This window comes from Zalophus californianus, chromosome 15 (assembly GCF_009762305.2).
Source record: "Zalophus californianus isolate mZalCal1 chromosome 15, mZalCal1.pri.v2, whole genome shotgun sequence".
NCBI lineage: Eukaryota > Metazoa > Chordata > Mammalia > Carnivora > Otariidae > Zalophus > Zalophus californianus.
In genome coordinates, this window is record NC_045609.1 from 84,057,433 (window position 1) to 84,074,030 (window position 16,598).

Sequence of the window (16,598 nt, forward strand, 5' to 3'; positions counted from 1 at the left end):
GTCCCTCTTCCTCCAGTGTGTAGGTGTGTTTACCCTTTGCCGGATACCGCCCTCAGGACAATTAAGCCCTTCAACATCCGCGGGGTCACCCCTCTCCCCTCTTTACAGAGGAGGACACCAGCTCAGGAGACTTCACAGTTCTCTCTACTTCTTGGAGCCAGAAGTGGTACAGGGTGCCCTGCACTCCCCTGTATGGACTGCAGGAGCCAAACCTGTCTTCAGCCAGGCCACTTCCTGGTGCCCAGGGCCAAGGCGGGGGTAGGAAGGGCCTTTCCCACATGTAAGAGTGCCTGTCACACCTGTCACCCTCGGTTCGCGCCTGGGTCCTGACAGTGGGGGCCCGGCCAGGGTGTCCCCGGAAGGGGCACCAGCCTGGGAAAACGGATGTCCCGGGCGGTGGGGTGCTTCCCAGCGGGGCGGGCGGCGGGAGTGCGCTCCCCACGCCGGACACCAGGCGTCGCCCCCGCTCCTCGCTGCGCCTGCCCCCGCCCCCCGCCGCGGAGCCGGAGCCGGAGCCCGAGCGGGAGCGGAGGCGGCGGCGGGACCCGGCCGGACAAATTTCCTGCTGGGCTGCGGGAGGCAGGAGGCGGCGCCAGCGGCGCCCGGACCCCGCGGCCTCCGCGCGTCCCCACCACCTTCCTTCGCGCCGGCGGGGACAGAGGGGCGCCCCGGAGGGCGGCGGGCGGGCGCCCGGGAGATGCGGAGCCGCCGTGGCGGCGCGATCGGCGCGACCGGACCGGCCCCCCCGAGGTGAGCGCGCGCGGGGTGCGGGCGGGGGCCGTGCGCCCCTCGGGTGGCCGTGCGCCCCGGGCGGTCGGAACAGGCCGGGGACGCCGCCTCGGCCGCCGCGGCGGGAGGGAGGGGCCGCGCCGGGGTGCCGGGTCCCCGAGCCGGGTCCCTGGCGGCCCCGCGGCGCGCCGGGTGCGGGAGGCGGGGGATGGCGCGACCCTGGTCTCGGCGCTCCCGAACCCCCGCCCGACTTGGCCACCGCCTCGGCAGCTCTCGCGCTCCCCCTCGGGAAACGGGCACAGAGAGCGCGTGTCTGTGGGTGGCGACAGGGACATAGGTGAAGGCGGGCGAGAGCGAGAGGGGGTCCCACGGGGTGTGCTGGGGGCGACACGATGCAGGGGAAGAGACAGGAGCCTTCTGAGAAAGTGACTAGGAGTTGCGCCAACTCTGGGAGGGGCGGGGGCCGCCGTTCGGATGCTGCCCCGAGGGTCCCGCGCCCTCGCCTCTGCAAGGAGGGGCGCGTCGAGTCCGGGAGGGTCTCAGACGTGCTGCGGGGAGGAGCTCCCCGGCGGCGGGCTGGCCGGGCTGGCCCCGACAGGACCGCCAAGATCTGCAGTGTCAGTGGTGTGGGTGACCTGTCAGAGCTCCTGGACCAGAGGTCAGCACGGTGCCACGCCTGCGGACTCCCCGGGACCAAATGGGGAAGGCTGGAAAACCCACGGTAGAGAGGCAGAGCCAAGCCCTGCCAGACCGTGCGGGACCTGACCTAAATTCTTTCTTGGCGTGGCAAACCTTTCTAGAAAGGTTCACGTTCTGCTTGCGGAATTGTATGGATTTGTTTTGAATCAGGACCGCTCCATCTGAGTTTCAATGCGGGAAACTCAAGGAAAGAAGAACGTGGCTCCAAGAAGAACGTGGCTCCGTGCTTGTGTTTTAGAGCGCAAGCCGGTTGAGTTGAATGGTGACCAGCCAAGGATGGTGGCTTGTTTTAGAAATCAGTGGGTCTGTGTTGGGTCAGCTCATGACGCCAGGTGCCCCTTGAGCCAGAGTGCCTGGAGGTCTTTGTGTCCCCGGGATTGATGGAATTCTGTCTCTGTGAAATAAGGACTCCTTCCGGTTTAAACTGTGAGGGGGGGGGCGGGGGGCGTAGAGGTGGAGGGAGTGTCTCACAAACAATGCACTAAGCCAAAGGACAGCATGACAAGTGGGCATGACCTGGTGGGGTGCCTGCTGTGGCTAAGGCAGGCTCCTGACTGCCATGGCCATCCAGCCTAACTGATACAGGGCAGGGCTTGTGTGCCAGTTGCGTTGGGGTGTGTGCTTTCTGAGCCCTGGCTCTAGGCCTTCAGGGAGGAAAAGGCCAGCTGGTGACATAGGAACAGGCCCAAGATATGGGACTACGCTGTCAGTTAGAGGCCGGTAGTAGCACCCGGCCCTTCCCAGACATGGCTCTGCCTCTGACTGTGACCTCAGGGACAGGGGTCTTTGTTCACTGGTGTTAGTGATACCTGTGTATCAGTACCCCCCACAAGGAAAAAAAGCAAAACAAAAGCTGGACTCTCCCTGTGTTGATGTGAGCTAGGAGCTGGATTGGTCCCTAGGGAAGGCCAGGTCGTTGGATGAATCGATGGTTTTAGATTTGAAAACATACCAAAACCTATCACATCGACCCCCTGCGCCAAATCAGTTGTGAGAAGTGGATGAGGGAATGACTGTCACCGTGACGCTTCTGGGACCCTTGGAGGCCCAGAGTGAGTATGAAGCAGTGTAGCCTCGTCCCCGTGCTGTGCCCAGAGGCCACTTCTCACATGTGTGTGCAAATCATCAACCTCTTAGAGGGGCTGCAGCAGCCGTGGGGGTGGGGGTGGGGGCTGAAGGTGCCTTGGAGGGGCATATGGAAGGCGGATGCCTGAGGAATCCACAGCAGTTGCCAGGTGGTTAGTAATGAAGCTGGAATGAGTTTCAATTGGTCAAAACATATGTCTCCTTCACACTACGCCGCCATTGGTCCACTTGGCTCTGTCTCACTGCTGTCATCATAGTCTAAGATACCCCTTTTCTCAAAACTCCCTCCTTGCAGGTCAGAGGTGAGTTTCCCAGTCCAAACCACTCCTCAGTAACACTCACACCCAGCTGCCCCCTTGACGTTTCTCCTGGAATATCCACTGCCCCAACTCCACAGTTCCCAAAGTCAAACCTGTGCTCCCCCGACCCCCACCAGCCCAACACTTTCCCACTGTTTTCCCACCTTATCCATCTGATCAGACCAGCCTCCCCACTGCTATGGAAAGAGAGACTGGATTATAGTTTCCCTGAGGACACTAATGTATCCTTAGCATCCAGCCAAGCACCTGCCAGTAGGCTTGTCACAACTGTCATTGGGCAGATGAACATATGACCAAGTGAAACATTCTAGGAGCTCCTCTTCTGAAGTAGATGAATTTGTGTCTCTTTAGTGGATGTTGTGGTTGGTAGGCAGCCGCACGTTTCCGTTGTAGATTGGACTGGATCATGGAGAGATGAGAGAGGTCCCTTTAGGGCTTATGTTGCCAGTTCTTCTGGTGATGCTGAACACATGTCCCGAAATGACTGAGCTGGACCAGAGAGACTCCAAATGACCTCTAGGAGGCAGTTTTGGGAGCAGTGAGGGAATGCCACGAACCCCCCATTCCTTTACTAGAGTTACACTTTCAGAGCTTCTGCGATCAAAATAGAAACAGATGTATCCCTTAGGATAAAGACCAGCCTTCTTAATATTTGATTATCACTAAGAAAAAAACTGTGTGTTTCAAGAACATCTCTAGTTCTTTTGGTGGGCTCTGTCCTGGTGAACCAATGGCTCACTGCTCCCTGAAGGCACCCCCATGGTTTCCAGATCCTCTGAGGTAGAGCCTTCTCAGGCCCCTGCTCTGAATCTCCTTCCCCTTCTTCTCCATCTTAGAAACTCCTGTTCACACCTCACAGCCCACTTCAAATGCCTCAGGCTCCTCAAAGCCTTCCTGACCCCTCTACCTAAGAAAATCTCTCTTCCCTTTGGTTCCATAGAAAGTTAACTGTACCTGTCCTAGAGCACTTATCAGATTCTATTTTGTGTCCACTTGATTTTTTCAAATAGCTTCTCTCTTCTACCAGGTGGTCAATGCTTTTAGGGTAGAAGATGTATCTTTGAGAGTTTGCACTTGGAGTTGAGGTATGGATTGACATAAACCCTGGCTCCGGTGTGACCTTGGCCAAGCTATTCGAATTTGATGCCTTAGTGTTCTCCTGTGTAGAGTGGGAGTGATAATATCTACTTCACATGGCTATTTTGAGAGTGACAGGTGGTACATATAAAGTATAAGGCAGATGACTGGCACTCAGTAAATTGTATCAGGCTAAAACCCCTAAAACACCTGAAGTTGTGCACTGCATGCGTTAGGAACCAGTGAAATGTAAATGAGTAAATTAACAAAGTCAGAACTCACATTAATAGATATGTTTTGCTTGCCATCCAAAGCACTATGTCAAATCAATAAGGTGTGACATGTTAACTAACTTTATTTTTTGCATGATAATTTGAATGATTATGGAAATTTTGTGTGATTGAGTATTTTAATCTCATAATGCCACCACTTACCTGTGCTCCAAGAACAAGTCCATTGTTTAGCATGCACCATCCAATCTTTGGTGTTAGAGTGGTTTATGAGGCAGAAATGCAATTTTTTATGCATATTAACCTGTGCTCGTGGACTGAATTAAACCAGTCTGTGGGTGAGACAACACAAAAGTGAGCTAAACCAGAGCCAAGAAGCAGGGTGGGCTGGAACCGGATGTGTAGACCCCAGGGTCAGAAGAACGACTTCTAGACGAGAGCATACAAGCAATGGAGCTGGGGACTGCCCCTGAAACATTCACAGCTTAGCACTGCTTACCTTCACAGGGGGAAGTGTGGCAACGGACCATCTCCGAGCCCCTCCTAGCTCCCGCGCACCGACCTATCTCACCCTCCATGGCTGCTGCAGGCATCCTGTGGACTCTGCAGGCCTCAGTCCATGGCTGGGGCTGCCTCCCATTCCCAGCTCATCCCCTCAGCCACATCTCCCTCCACTCTGGGTACCGGATCTACCTAAAGGAAGATGTGGCTCATGGGTACATTTAGCAGGCTTGTATTTCAAATACTGACCCCAGAGCTCCCAAAAGTTTATTTTGAAGGGTGAGCTTCTCATTATTTTGTCACCTGTATTTTTTGCCCAAAGCAGAGTGCTGGATGATATTCTAGCTGGTTGGGGTGTTGGACAAGCCACATCCGAGCTAATATGGTTTCACTAATTTTATTAATCCTCAAGCAGACGCAGGTGCACGGTGGCCGGGGCTTCTGCAGGATGCGAGCTGGGAGATCCCTAGTTTGGGGATTACCGAGCCAGCTTGCTTTTCTTCTCTTGGTCTGGCTGCTGTTTCCCAAATGTCATTTGTCAAGGTCCGCCCCATCCAGGGGCTCTATCAGGGGTTCTGATGTGGTTCACAGCCTCTTTGAACTTGAACGGCACCCGGCTCCAAGCCAGAAATGTGGGCATTATGCCTTTGTTTCAACTACACAGATACTTCAAAAGGGCTGATCATGCTTACGAAATAGAAAAATTTTAACACTGTGTTTCAGGCCAACAACTTCTCTATCTGTTCCCCATGAAATAGGAACCGAATACATATTTTTAAAGGATGTCTATTTTAGAATATCTGTCCGATACAAATCAAGACCCTCTGACTCATATAGCCCACGAGTGTATATTGTATGAGAGAGCCAAAAAGGTGAAAAAAAAGTCTTCTTTCGCCCGGAAACAAATAATAAACTCCTTCAGGAGGTGAGGAACAGTTTGCAGGAAAAAAAAAATGGTCCTTGATTATGTGCTAACAGCCTGAAGTGTTTTTTTGGAGAAGTATTTTGATGTCAGTGTTTCTTGGTTGAAGAATGAACAATTGATAGGAAAACTTGTCTAGACCCCAGGCTCGGGTTCTGGCACCACTAAGTTTGATCCAGCAGGTGGGCTCATACTGGAATGGGTGTTCAGCGTTCAGCCGTGCTCCCGAGGCCTGGGCTTGGCTGCATGGTCCTCTTCTGGGAGGGAGGGATGTCTGCTTGTTGCCTGGGACTCACAGGGCATCCAGCACTTGTACGTGAAGTGTAGATGGGGGAGGATGGAAGTGCTAGATGGGCGTGGGGGCCTTGCAGGGACCAGTGGAGGATGCGGCTTGCCGAAGGCTCTCCGTGTGCGGGTTTTACTTTGAATACCAGCAACAAATCTAAAAAAGAGGATTTTGCCTCTCAGAACTAGGTTCCCAGTCCCAGGCTCAGAATACAGACTTTGGAGCAGAGGGATGGGTTCAGATTGGGGCTCATGGCACTGAGGCTTTGGACAAGTGACCGACCCTTTCGCAGTGTGATTTCTTGTCTCTCTAATGGGGAAGTGACACTTCCCAGACAGGGTTGTCGTGTGGCTGGATTGAGGTCACCTGTAGGGAGCCCAGCCTAGAGCTTGCCAATCGCTCAGTGGCCTGCTACTGTGCCCGGAGTCTAGGGGTGGCCGGCCTACGGTCAAAGGGTTGGCATGATCTGGGCTCTGATTCCTTCTTTGCCACACTTGCTCTGTCCTCAAGGCAAGTCACTTAATTTCCATTCTATAAATGCAGACATAATTTTTGGTTATTAATGTCAGTAAATCTATTTGGACATTTCCAGCTGAACATTAGTCACTGATTTTTGTACTAGGGAGCAAATTAGTTCCATTTCTCTCCTCACCCAAGATTTCAGAGTGTCCTATCACATGGCTGCTTGATTACAATGTATTATTCGAAGTGACCTTTGTACAAAGCCTTTTTATTTTGTTTCTCACTCCAAAAGGACTTTGCATTTTTCAGGCTGTGTCTCGACTTTCGTGGGTCTGTTCCGTTGGCTTTGGGCAGACTTGGCCCTGACTCCTTTGCCAACACACTTGAGTGCCCTTGGAGGGTGAGGGTGCATCCGTCGGCACAGAGCCTGGGGAAGTGGGAGCTCCTGTCCAGCAGGTTCCTCGTTAAACTGCGGGCGCTCTGGTCTTCCTTTCTTCTCCAGTTCAAAAGGCCAGCCTCAAAGGTGAACACCCACTTGCCTGATTTGATGTCATGGCCCTGAGGCCAGCCCCTCCCTCACACCCCCCCCCCCCCCCCCCCGCTTGTCTGGATTCTTGTCATGGGATAAAGCCTTTATTTTGTTGTGTGAAATATGGCATAGGTGGAAATCCCTCCATGGGAAAGGCTGTGTCCTCAGAGTGGGCTCACGTTTGAGCTCCAGTGCTGACTCACTTCCTGTTGGGGGGCTCGGGGTGAAGGCTTGAAGGAGGCAGACGAGGAGAAGGGCAGAGTGTGTCACAAAACACACCTTCAGTGATAAGGCCCGGCTCTTTTTGAGGGAAGATGGGATAGGTCTTTGGAGACCCCATGTTTTCCTGTGGAGACAAAGTAGATCCTCCCTACAGAAGCTCTGGCTCATTTTCTAGATTACAGAAACAGGTGCTAGTGAATTAAGCTAAGAGGTCAGTATTCAGCAGAACCATTCCTACAGATGTCCATGTTTTTTCCCAGAGCTTTCCTGTCTACAGCACACTTCTCCACTGATGTACATACAGAAGAGGAAGTAAGAGAGGAGAGACAGCGACAGAGACACAGAGAGACAAAGAGAGACAAAGAGAGACATACAGAGATAGAGACCCACAGACAGAGATAAAGACAGAGATACAGCGGGAGAGACACAGAGAGACTCGTGGATACTGAGGTTTTCTCTTTTGATTTTTGTCATCTGCGCTACCTCCAAATTCCCTTTCAACCCAGAGTGGGAGCTGGATCCTAGACATGTGTGGTCCAGAGTTACAGGTCAGGGTGTGGCCTGGGACAGTTTCAGACGGCAAAGGGGTGGCATCAGCACGTAGAGCTAATATTCAGACCCAAACACTGAGTCTCTAAGGCACAAGCTCTCCCACAATGACAGGATAAAATTGGTATGAACGGACAAAAGCCAGAAAATTTGTGTCTCTTTATTACATTCAGGGATTTACAGCAACTCTATCTGGGCTAACAAAATGTTGCCTTAGGGCACCTGCTTTAATGACTAGAAACCATGCAAATGCTCTTCCAAAGAGATTAGAATATTCCAGCTTCTTAAACAGGTAAAGATAAGCCCCCTTGTGATCTTGGCTGCCCTAAGACTTTTGCTAATCAAACAGAAACTGGCTTTTGCTGCCACATTAATTCAAGTCATCCCCAAACCTGCGTTGTTACAAGTAAAATTACTCTTATAATTAGCGCTTGTTTTTTTTTTTTTTCAGAATGTGGTTTTTCTGGCTCTGGGACTAGCTTTGGTTTCATAAACAGCTGAATGTTTGAGTACTGGATGTAAAAATACTTTGAAACAGGAACCCAACCCCGTCCTTAATTTTGAAGTGAGGTTGACTCAGCAGTCTGTTTCCCCAAGCTTGTGGCAGCACTTTATTAAGTGCATCAGTAATTCAATAAATTACTTTTTGCTAATGTTGCGAACATCAGCTAAAGTTCAGTCTTCTATTGGAGATGTTATCAGTCTGCCCATTTAGATTCCTTTAAGCAAAGTCCTAATTTTGGCCCAATGTCACATAAGAATGCAAGAGCCAGAAATTTAATAATTTTGTACTGCATCGTGCCAAGCTAGGCTCGCTCTGAGCTAGCCAACAATATTCTTTCAAAGGATATTTCTTGGTTTTCATCAAATGTGTGTTGTATTTACAAGAGTCTGTAAGGTCATTTAGAAGGGACAGTTAGAGATGTTAAACATGTGTTGAGTGCCTACAGTGTATGTGCTCTGCGTTTAGTAGTGAAGTGACAAAAAAAAGTCACAATGCCTGTCCTATGGGTGTTCCATGTCCATGGGAGGCAGAACTCGTCACTTCCAGGGTGTGTTAAATGTAATGCTGGCTGCAGAGGTGGGCATGTGGAGGGGGTCCTAGAGGGGCTTCACCAGGTAGAACAGGCTTGGTTTTCAACGCTATTTTCTTAGCAACAAACAGGGCTAGAACATTCAAGACAGAGGGGCTCCCATGTGCTTGCCCAGCAGTAAGGAGTAGTCTGGAGAGCAGAGGTGTCGGGGTGGAGCTGGAGCCTGGGGATGGAGGGGATGAGACAAAAGGGTTGGAAAATCTGGAAATCTCCAAACACTTGTAAGCCATTGAGGAGCATGGGTCTGCTTGATGGACCAGTAGTTCTTAACCTGTTTGGAATCATGGCCACCTTGGAGATTCTGAGGAAGACTGCAAATTCATTCTGTAGCAAAATGCATGTGTGCACACAGGCTTTCTGGTTTGGTTTGGTTTGGTTTGGTTTTTACGGTTTCAACAAAATCTTGCCTGACCAAAGCCCCACAGTTTTCGGCTATCGAGACTGCATGCATCTGGACCAGATGCAGATTTAAGAGATGATGATGGTCTTATCTCATGGGCTGAATTTTAGGTGGCTTAGGGGAGCCAAATGGACTTCTCGAATACAGACAGTTGACTTTACTAGGGACTCTTCAACCTGGCTGGGACAATGTCCGTGCTTCACTGTGCTAACCATTCTAATTTTTCTTATTAAAACTTTGGTTACCGTGTACATTCCTGGGTATTGGACAGTATTCCCAATACAGTAACATGGAACAGGTCGTTTGATAATGGCTCTTGTCATCAGAAGAGCCAGCTCATAGGAAGCGTGGTAAGAATGGGCTCATGAACCCCTTGTTGTTGGCCACCGTTGGCCTCTGATAGGTCCACACTCATTTCTAGTTATTTCTTAATAACCTTGCTCATATGTTTTTAGGTAACTGAAAATATGTATTCTGTACAAGCTTTTCAGTTTACCAAAAACCAAAGCGAGTTCTACCTTTTCACCTTAGATCGACTCTCTGAGGTTTGGCGGACAATTTGACTCAGTGTTGAGTCTGAGTGTGTCACCACCTGTGATGAGGGGCCTGAGACCTGCCCAGGGTCACACTCTCTGCTGCAGGCACCACTGTCCTGACCCAGATGAGCCTCTTTTCCTGTCCTCGCTGCCTCGGTGGACAGACGCCCTCATCCTCCCTGGAGGATGAGTGTGTCTGACACACTGTGTGTGTGTGTGTGTGGGGGGGGTGTCTCAGGACATGGAGGCCCCTCATCCACTTCCATGAGATGAATGCCCACCTTATTTGTCTGTTTGGGTGGAAGTGCATTCTAACCTGGAGCAGGACCCAAAGGTGAGATGTTACTAGCTCACTGCTGTGCATCTGTCTCTCGACTGCTTGGCCGGTGTCACACAGGCCTGTTCTTTTGGGTATGGTTTCTGCCTGGCAAATTGCTTCCGGCGGGTATTTTAGAAGCCTGTCGCATGTGTATGTCTTATGTGTAGCGTGGTTTTGTTTAGCAAGTGATTTATTATTTGTTACATAGAAATGCATATCCTGAATGGATGGTCAGTGGCAGGCAGAAATCGATGACATCGATTCTGGTTATTCTCCTTTGTAATAGATTCTGTTGTTTTGCATACGGCAGTGATCTGTAAGAGTTTTGAGGAGATGATGCTTTCTTTCCTGGCTTGTCATCTTGGCAGGTGGAGCAGCCTCAGACCCGGCTGGGGCTGCAGGTCTCGGGAGCAGACAATGTGAACGCTGCACTACATGCAGCAGGGGCCCCCCCCTCCCTTCTGTCTGTGCAGGTGGCGGGACTGGGCAGACAGCATGAGCATCCCTGACCCCTTTGTTGTGACCTAACATCATTTTAAAAATTCAGACCTGGGAGCCATCAGCCCTCCCTTCTCCAGGTCCAATATTTGGGGAGGGGGGTGGTCATGGCAGTAAATAAAGCAATAGCTGTGATGATACTAGTAACCACTGTACGATTGAGCCATTGCTCTGGACCGGGCCTACTCCCAGTGCTTTCGTATGTGAATTCGCTATGCAGACAGCAACATGCGAGGCCAGGGTAGCACTAGGCTTGCTCTGGAAAAGAGGGAATGCAGGCCCAGAGGGGGCAGGGCAGGGTGGGGACTGAAACTCACAGAGGGACCGGGTGGTCCCCAACGTAGAGGAAAGGTGCGGGGGGCGCATGGGGCCTTTCGGGGAGGTGGACCCCATCTTCGCTCAGGGAGCACAGTGATGGGAGGACACCCAGCCTTCCTGGGAAAGGTCTCCATCTGAGGAGGGCCGAGGCCCCATCTCGGGGCTGGGGGAGGCCATGGAGGGCGCTGAGGAGGGAGGGACTGGCGTGCGGGATGGATGGGGATGGGCTGGGAGAGCAGAGCTGGGCCAGAACAGGCTCTCTGGTGCTCTCTTCTGGCAGGTCGTGCATCAGAGTCACAGGGGAGGTCCCAGAGCACCGTGGGTATGTGCAGTGGGGTTGGGGAGCTGCATGTCTTACAAAGCCCCCCGCCCCGGGAATCCCAACACCAGGGTGGAGAATGATGGGGCTTTCACAGGGGCCCAGGAATGAGGTCAGGACTTTCCACCATGGGGGTGGTCAGGAGGGAGGCATCGGCGCCTCGCAGGGCCAGCTAACACACTGAATGGTGCCGACAGCTCTTAGAACCCAAGCCATCGGGAAGGGACCAACTGAGTGTCCCAACCGAAAGAGACTTCTGTCCTGGCAAGTCTCCTGTGCGCTCTGCTTTCTTGCAAGCTCCTGCTCAGGCCCCTTTTGTCCTAGCAGAGAGCTGTTGTTAGATAAGCTGCCACGTGGTGTTAGTGCCTTCACGAGGGCCGGTTCAAAGGGTTGCTTTTATTTTTATTTAAAGATTTTATTTAGTTATTTGAAAGAGAGAGAGTGTGCACGTGCAAGAGTGGGGGTGGGGGGAAGGGGCAGAGGGAGGGGGAGAAGCAGACTCCCTGATGAACAGGGAGCCTGACATGGGGCTTCAGGGATCCATCCCAGGACCCCTGGATCATGACCTGAGCTAAAGGCAGATGCTTAACCAACTGTGCCCCCCAGGCGTCCCCAAAGGGTGGCTTTTAAAAGGAGGACAGCTTGGGGCAGACGAGGCCTAAACCAAAGAGGCAGAGAGCTGAGGTCGGGCCACGGTGGTGGCTGTTACTCCCAGCAGGCTCCTAGCCACGGGAGAGGCTGGTGTGGTCATTGACATGACGCCCATTCATTCATTCAGTCGTTCGGCAGATACCAGTGGGAGACTTGCCGGGGATGGGGAACAAAATCCACAGGTCCTGCTCTGCATCTTTCCCTGGGGCCTGGCCTTCCATGTCTGGCTGTGCATCTGCCCCTGTGATTCCCCTGGAAGCCTGGCAGTGCCCAGCTCAGGCTTGTTGTAGAAACGGTGTGTAGTGAGCGGGCCGGGGGCACCCATCGTGGGTGGCCCTGAAGTCCTCGGGTCATCCAGGGGGGACCTAGATGACCCGGGGCCCTGAGGTCCTCGGGTCATCCAGAGAAGGCCTTTTGTGCTGGGACCCGCACCCTGTTCCCGATTGTGCAGATCCTGACCGGTGTGTGTTCACCCGGGGCCCTCTTGCCACTGAGGTGCTCATGACCTAGTGGCTGCCCTCAGAGCAAGCCGGTGAAACCTGAGTGTGGGGCCCTTTTGCCGGCTCTCCGGCTGTCTTGTGGTCAGCATGCATTCCTGTGATTCTCCTGGCTTTAGCATACAAAAGAGACCAAGGCCAAGGTGGGCTGGCAGCAGCATCATATGGACAGGGTGGCTGTGGGGCCGTGGTCGGGGCCTGTCCTCTCCCTGGCTCCCCTCCCTCCTTCCCACTCCCCCTCCTCTCTCTGGTTTTCCCCATTCACAGCCTCACCGCTAGGGCTTCTTCTTCCAGAACCCCAGACCCCGCCGAGCTCCCGCTCCTGCAGACAGAGCACTGGAGTTGTTGGGGTGACTGCCGCGACCCCAGACCCTGGCCCCAGTGGCACCGGCCATGGCTCTGCCAGCAGCCGTGGCCGCCTCGTGCCCTGGCGCCTTTCCCACCCTGCACTCCTGCCCGGGCCAGAGGCCTCGAGAGCGGGTACTTCGCCCGTCAGAGCCGCGGGCATGCCATTCTTCTGAAATGAGTAATAGCGAAGCTAGTCCAAGAAATAGCCAGTGTTTTCTCCCTGCTGTTGCCCAGGCTCAAGGAGATGATCCAATTGCCTCATCGCGTGACGAGTCCGGGGGACAGGGAGTCGGGGTCCCTGACCCCTAGCGCCCAGGGCGAGGGCTGCAGGTCTGTGAAGAACAGGACGATGGAATGATTTGCCCGGTTTGCCTCTGATTGAAAATCATTTTGAATCCGTTTGAGGGGCTCTGTAGAGAGATTCTGCTTTGAGCAAAGTAGACTTTGCTCACAATCTCTGTTGGCGTGGCAATCTTTCTCTAAAGTGGTGTCCAAGCCACAGGCATTTCACTTGTGGGTATCTCTGGCAGGAGCTGCAGGGGCCTGGGGAGGGAGTGAACGTCCGGAAGTCCCGCCTACTTCCGGGCGCTCCTCCCCCGCCGCCTGATTTCTGGCGGGTGCACGCTGAGCCCCATGAAGTCGCAGAGCAGGCCCAGTGACTCGGTGTGAACACTGCCTTGTCTGGCTGCGGGGGGTGACTTCTCTGTGGGAGGGCTCCAGCGCCTTTTGGCGGGCGGAGTTGAAACACTGTATCGAGATGCATGAAAATCACATTAAGCACCGTGCGCGAGGCCGAAGATGTCTCTGGGAAACTGGCTGTCGGAACAAATTACAGGAAGATGTGAGAACGAACTGTGAAGGGTTTTTATTGAGAAAGAGTTGGTGCTCTAAATGGGGATGAGTTACAGGGGCACAGGCATGGCTTTTCTCGTCAGAAAGGCCAAGGGAAGGTGGGCGACGTGTTTTTACAACACAAGGTCACTAGCTATGTGACTGGTCAGCAGGATTTCGCCGTCAGCCCGCGGTCAGTATGTTTCCCTCTGCCCACCTTCCCTTGCTGTGCTTGCGGAATATTTAATAACCCAAGCACCAAAAACTGCAAGATTAACCGGGACAACCTGGGCAAGTGTTCAACAGGGTCCCATTGGGTGACAGACCGTGGAAAACATGGCACGGACCCACATAACTTGGTGCTTTCATCCTTCCTAAAAAACGCTTGGTAATATATAACTTTTAAATCTGAAGTTCCGGAGCGTTGGTGCAACTGTAGCTGAGCTTGCCACGCAGTAGCTGTTGTGATGAACAAACCGCCAGAAAACCCCACCCATCGGCACCATTTCCATGTTCTGCAGAGGCATTCGGAGGAGTCCCTGGGATTCTTGGAAATGCACATTCCCAGGCATGCAAGAGACTGTTCCTCTGACCGAGGCTAACGCAGTTTTCTGCGCTCTAGAACAGGACTGGCCGTCTTGCCCCATCCCACCCGTCTGAAGCCGGCACACCTGAGGTCTCAGCCAGGACTTGACGACCCGCTTCCATGACCGGCAAGCTGATGTTGGCTGTGGGCAAGAGGCCTCAGTTTCTCCCCCTGGGGATCCACCCATAGCTCTGTCTGAGCATCGTGATGATCCGGCAGCTGGCTTCCCCCAGAGAGAGTGATCCCAGGGAAGGCAAGGCAGAAGCCACCACCTCTTTTAGGACCTCACCTCAGGAGTCATGTTGTCTTTCCTGCAGTATTCTACTGGTCACACAGGTTGGCCCTGTTCATGCAAGCACGAATGAGCAGCCCTTTCCAAAGAGTATGTGAGGGTGAGGAACCCTCCTTTTTTTTTTTTTTATTATCCTGAGTTTGTGAGTTGTGGCTTTTAGCTGGACACCACCGAATCTGACTCTGGTTAACTGAACGAGAACAGGAACTGGACAGAAGGTGACTGGATAGTTCTCAGAATCAACTGGAAGTCTGGAGAACAAGGCTCAGAAAAGGGACAGGAGCCCAGAAGCTTCTGGACCACAATTAAGGTGCAGCCACAGGAAGCTTTTGGTAAGGATGTGGCCTGTGGTCTGTGGCACTGATACTGCTGGGCATGGCTGGCCGTGGACTCTCACAGCTGGGGCTTCTGAGAACACTTCTGAAATATCCCTGGATCTGTGACTCACCATGAAGAGTCAAAGTCTTGGGTAGGATTGGTGGTCGGAGCCCGTAGCACCTCCCTGCCACAGTTTGGCTACAGGTACGTGGAGGGCGGGGCCAGCAGGTGGGATCCTGCACTGGCAGGTGTAAGGGATGCCAGGAAGTAGGAAGAGAGTGGGGCTGCTGAGGGCAGCCCCCAAAGGGCAGGTGCTCACTCTACCTCCTGCTTTGTACTGAGCTCAAGGGTTATTTTTTGTCTCAAGTGTACCCAGTATTACAACATTAATGTATTCCTGAAAAGTTATGTTGATTTGATTTGCGGTTATAGACACTGGCTAAGCTTAATACCTTTTAGAAGTCTGTAGATAATCCTTTTGTAAAGCAGCTAATCCTTTTAGAGAACAAATAATCACTTCTTAACCCTTTTATTTTTGAAGATCAAGACTGTGTATATTGGGTTTTCTCAAGGCAGAGTAGCCAGCACTTAGGCTTCCTCTTTTGCTCACAGTGAGGAAGTGTTTCAGGTTTATAGATAACTGCTTATAATCTCTCATGCTGTCTGAAACACACACACACACACACACACACACACACACACTGAGGGTTTTTTTCTTTCTCTGCTGTAAATGATTCTTGTCTGGAAGGAAGTGTGGGCTATTAAAATTTTTAAAGAGCTTGTATTTATTTGATCTTACCTGCTAGGCTGTTTAAAGAGCCAATTTAAGAAGTAAGACCTCGGAGCATTTGCATGGGTGAAGATGCACGCATTGTTATACCTGGGAAGTCACATTTGGAAGATTCACCTTTCATATTTTTTTTTTTCTTCTGTAAGAGGCTTTCACATTACAGCAGAAATATTTTGTTCCATTTCCTCAAACTGCTTTCACGCTTCCTGGATAACAGAGCAGGGCCCCGAGGTGACAGCTGAGCAGGAGCCTGGATAGGGTGGGCATGGCAAGCCAGATGGAGACAAGACTCTCCCCTCCAGGCTGGTGACAGGTTCTGCGTGTCCAGAACAGTCCTGGGGGCCATGGGAGCACAGAGAACCAGCTGATGAGGAACTAGAAGCACGCAGGGAGACCAGTGGGACAGCTGCTCCCAAAATGTAATAAAGAGATGAGAGAGAGTGTCTGATAATGGTTGCCATTCAGGTGCCTCCATGGGTCAGGTGCATTCATAGTTCCTGTTGCTTTTTGCCCAGTAACAGGCAGGTGCAGTGGAGTGGCCTCCCCCGTGGTAGGTAGACTAATTCGGCTCCTTTTTTCTCCAGTGCTAGAACCTATAGGGGTCATTGGTTGATAGAAATGAAGTACAGGCTTATATTTTCAGGGGCTGTGTTATTAAAGAACATAATCCTTTAACTCCTAGAATCATACTCATTGGGGCAAGATGCCCCCCTCTGAGAGGGTACAGGAGGAGGTTGTAGGTTCACTTAGTGGGACTGAGTTGTCTTTAGTCTAAGAGTTATGTGTGTGTGTGAGATGTCGGCCCATTTTGAGGTTCGTAAACTGAGACTTGGTTGAGTGAAATGAGTTGTTCGAGGCCACATAACTAGAAGGCAACAGGGCCTGGACTCTAGCCCAGGGTCGTCTGCATGCCAGACCTGGACACTAGGTCTCCCCGAGGAGAAACAGCTTGGAGGGGATGTTGGCTGGGAGTCCGGGCAGCATGTATGCACCTCCTTCTGTTTTTCCAGACCATGATTCTGAGATGGTAGCATCTTGGCATAAAGTATATAGCTAAGGAAAATACAAGTAGCCTTTTGAATGAGATATTTCAGTCATTTATATCAGAATACAGATGATTCTGATCCCATGGTGGGGCATAGAGTACATCACTTTCCTGATTTAATTTTATTGTTCAGGGAGAAAGGCA

General features: G+C 52.1%; 1 protein-coding gene across 8 annotated transcripts in view; it reads left to right on the top strand.

Annotated features, from left to right (window-relative positions):
- The first annotated feature begins 492 nt into the window (after positions 1-492).
- The window catches only part of PTPRE (protein tyrosine phosphatase receptor type E), a 151,748-nt gene continuing 135,642 nt past the window's right edge, over positions 493-16,598 (top strand). For 3 of the 8 annotated variants that reach the window (XR_003519032.2, XM_027588722.2, XM_027588823.2), the window contains exon 1: positions 496-750. The gene's annotated coding sequence lies outside the window, so the exon portion shown is untranslated. Of the gene's footprint in view, positions 751-13,358; positions 14,824-16,598 lie in introns of those variants that run through there. The other 5 variants (XM_027588744.2, XM_027588753.2, XM_027588685.2 and 2 more) reach the window with 4 other exon arrangements.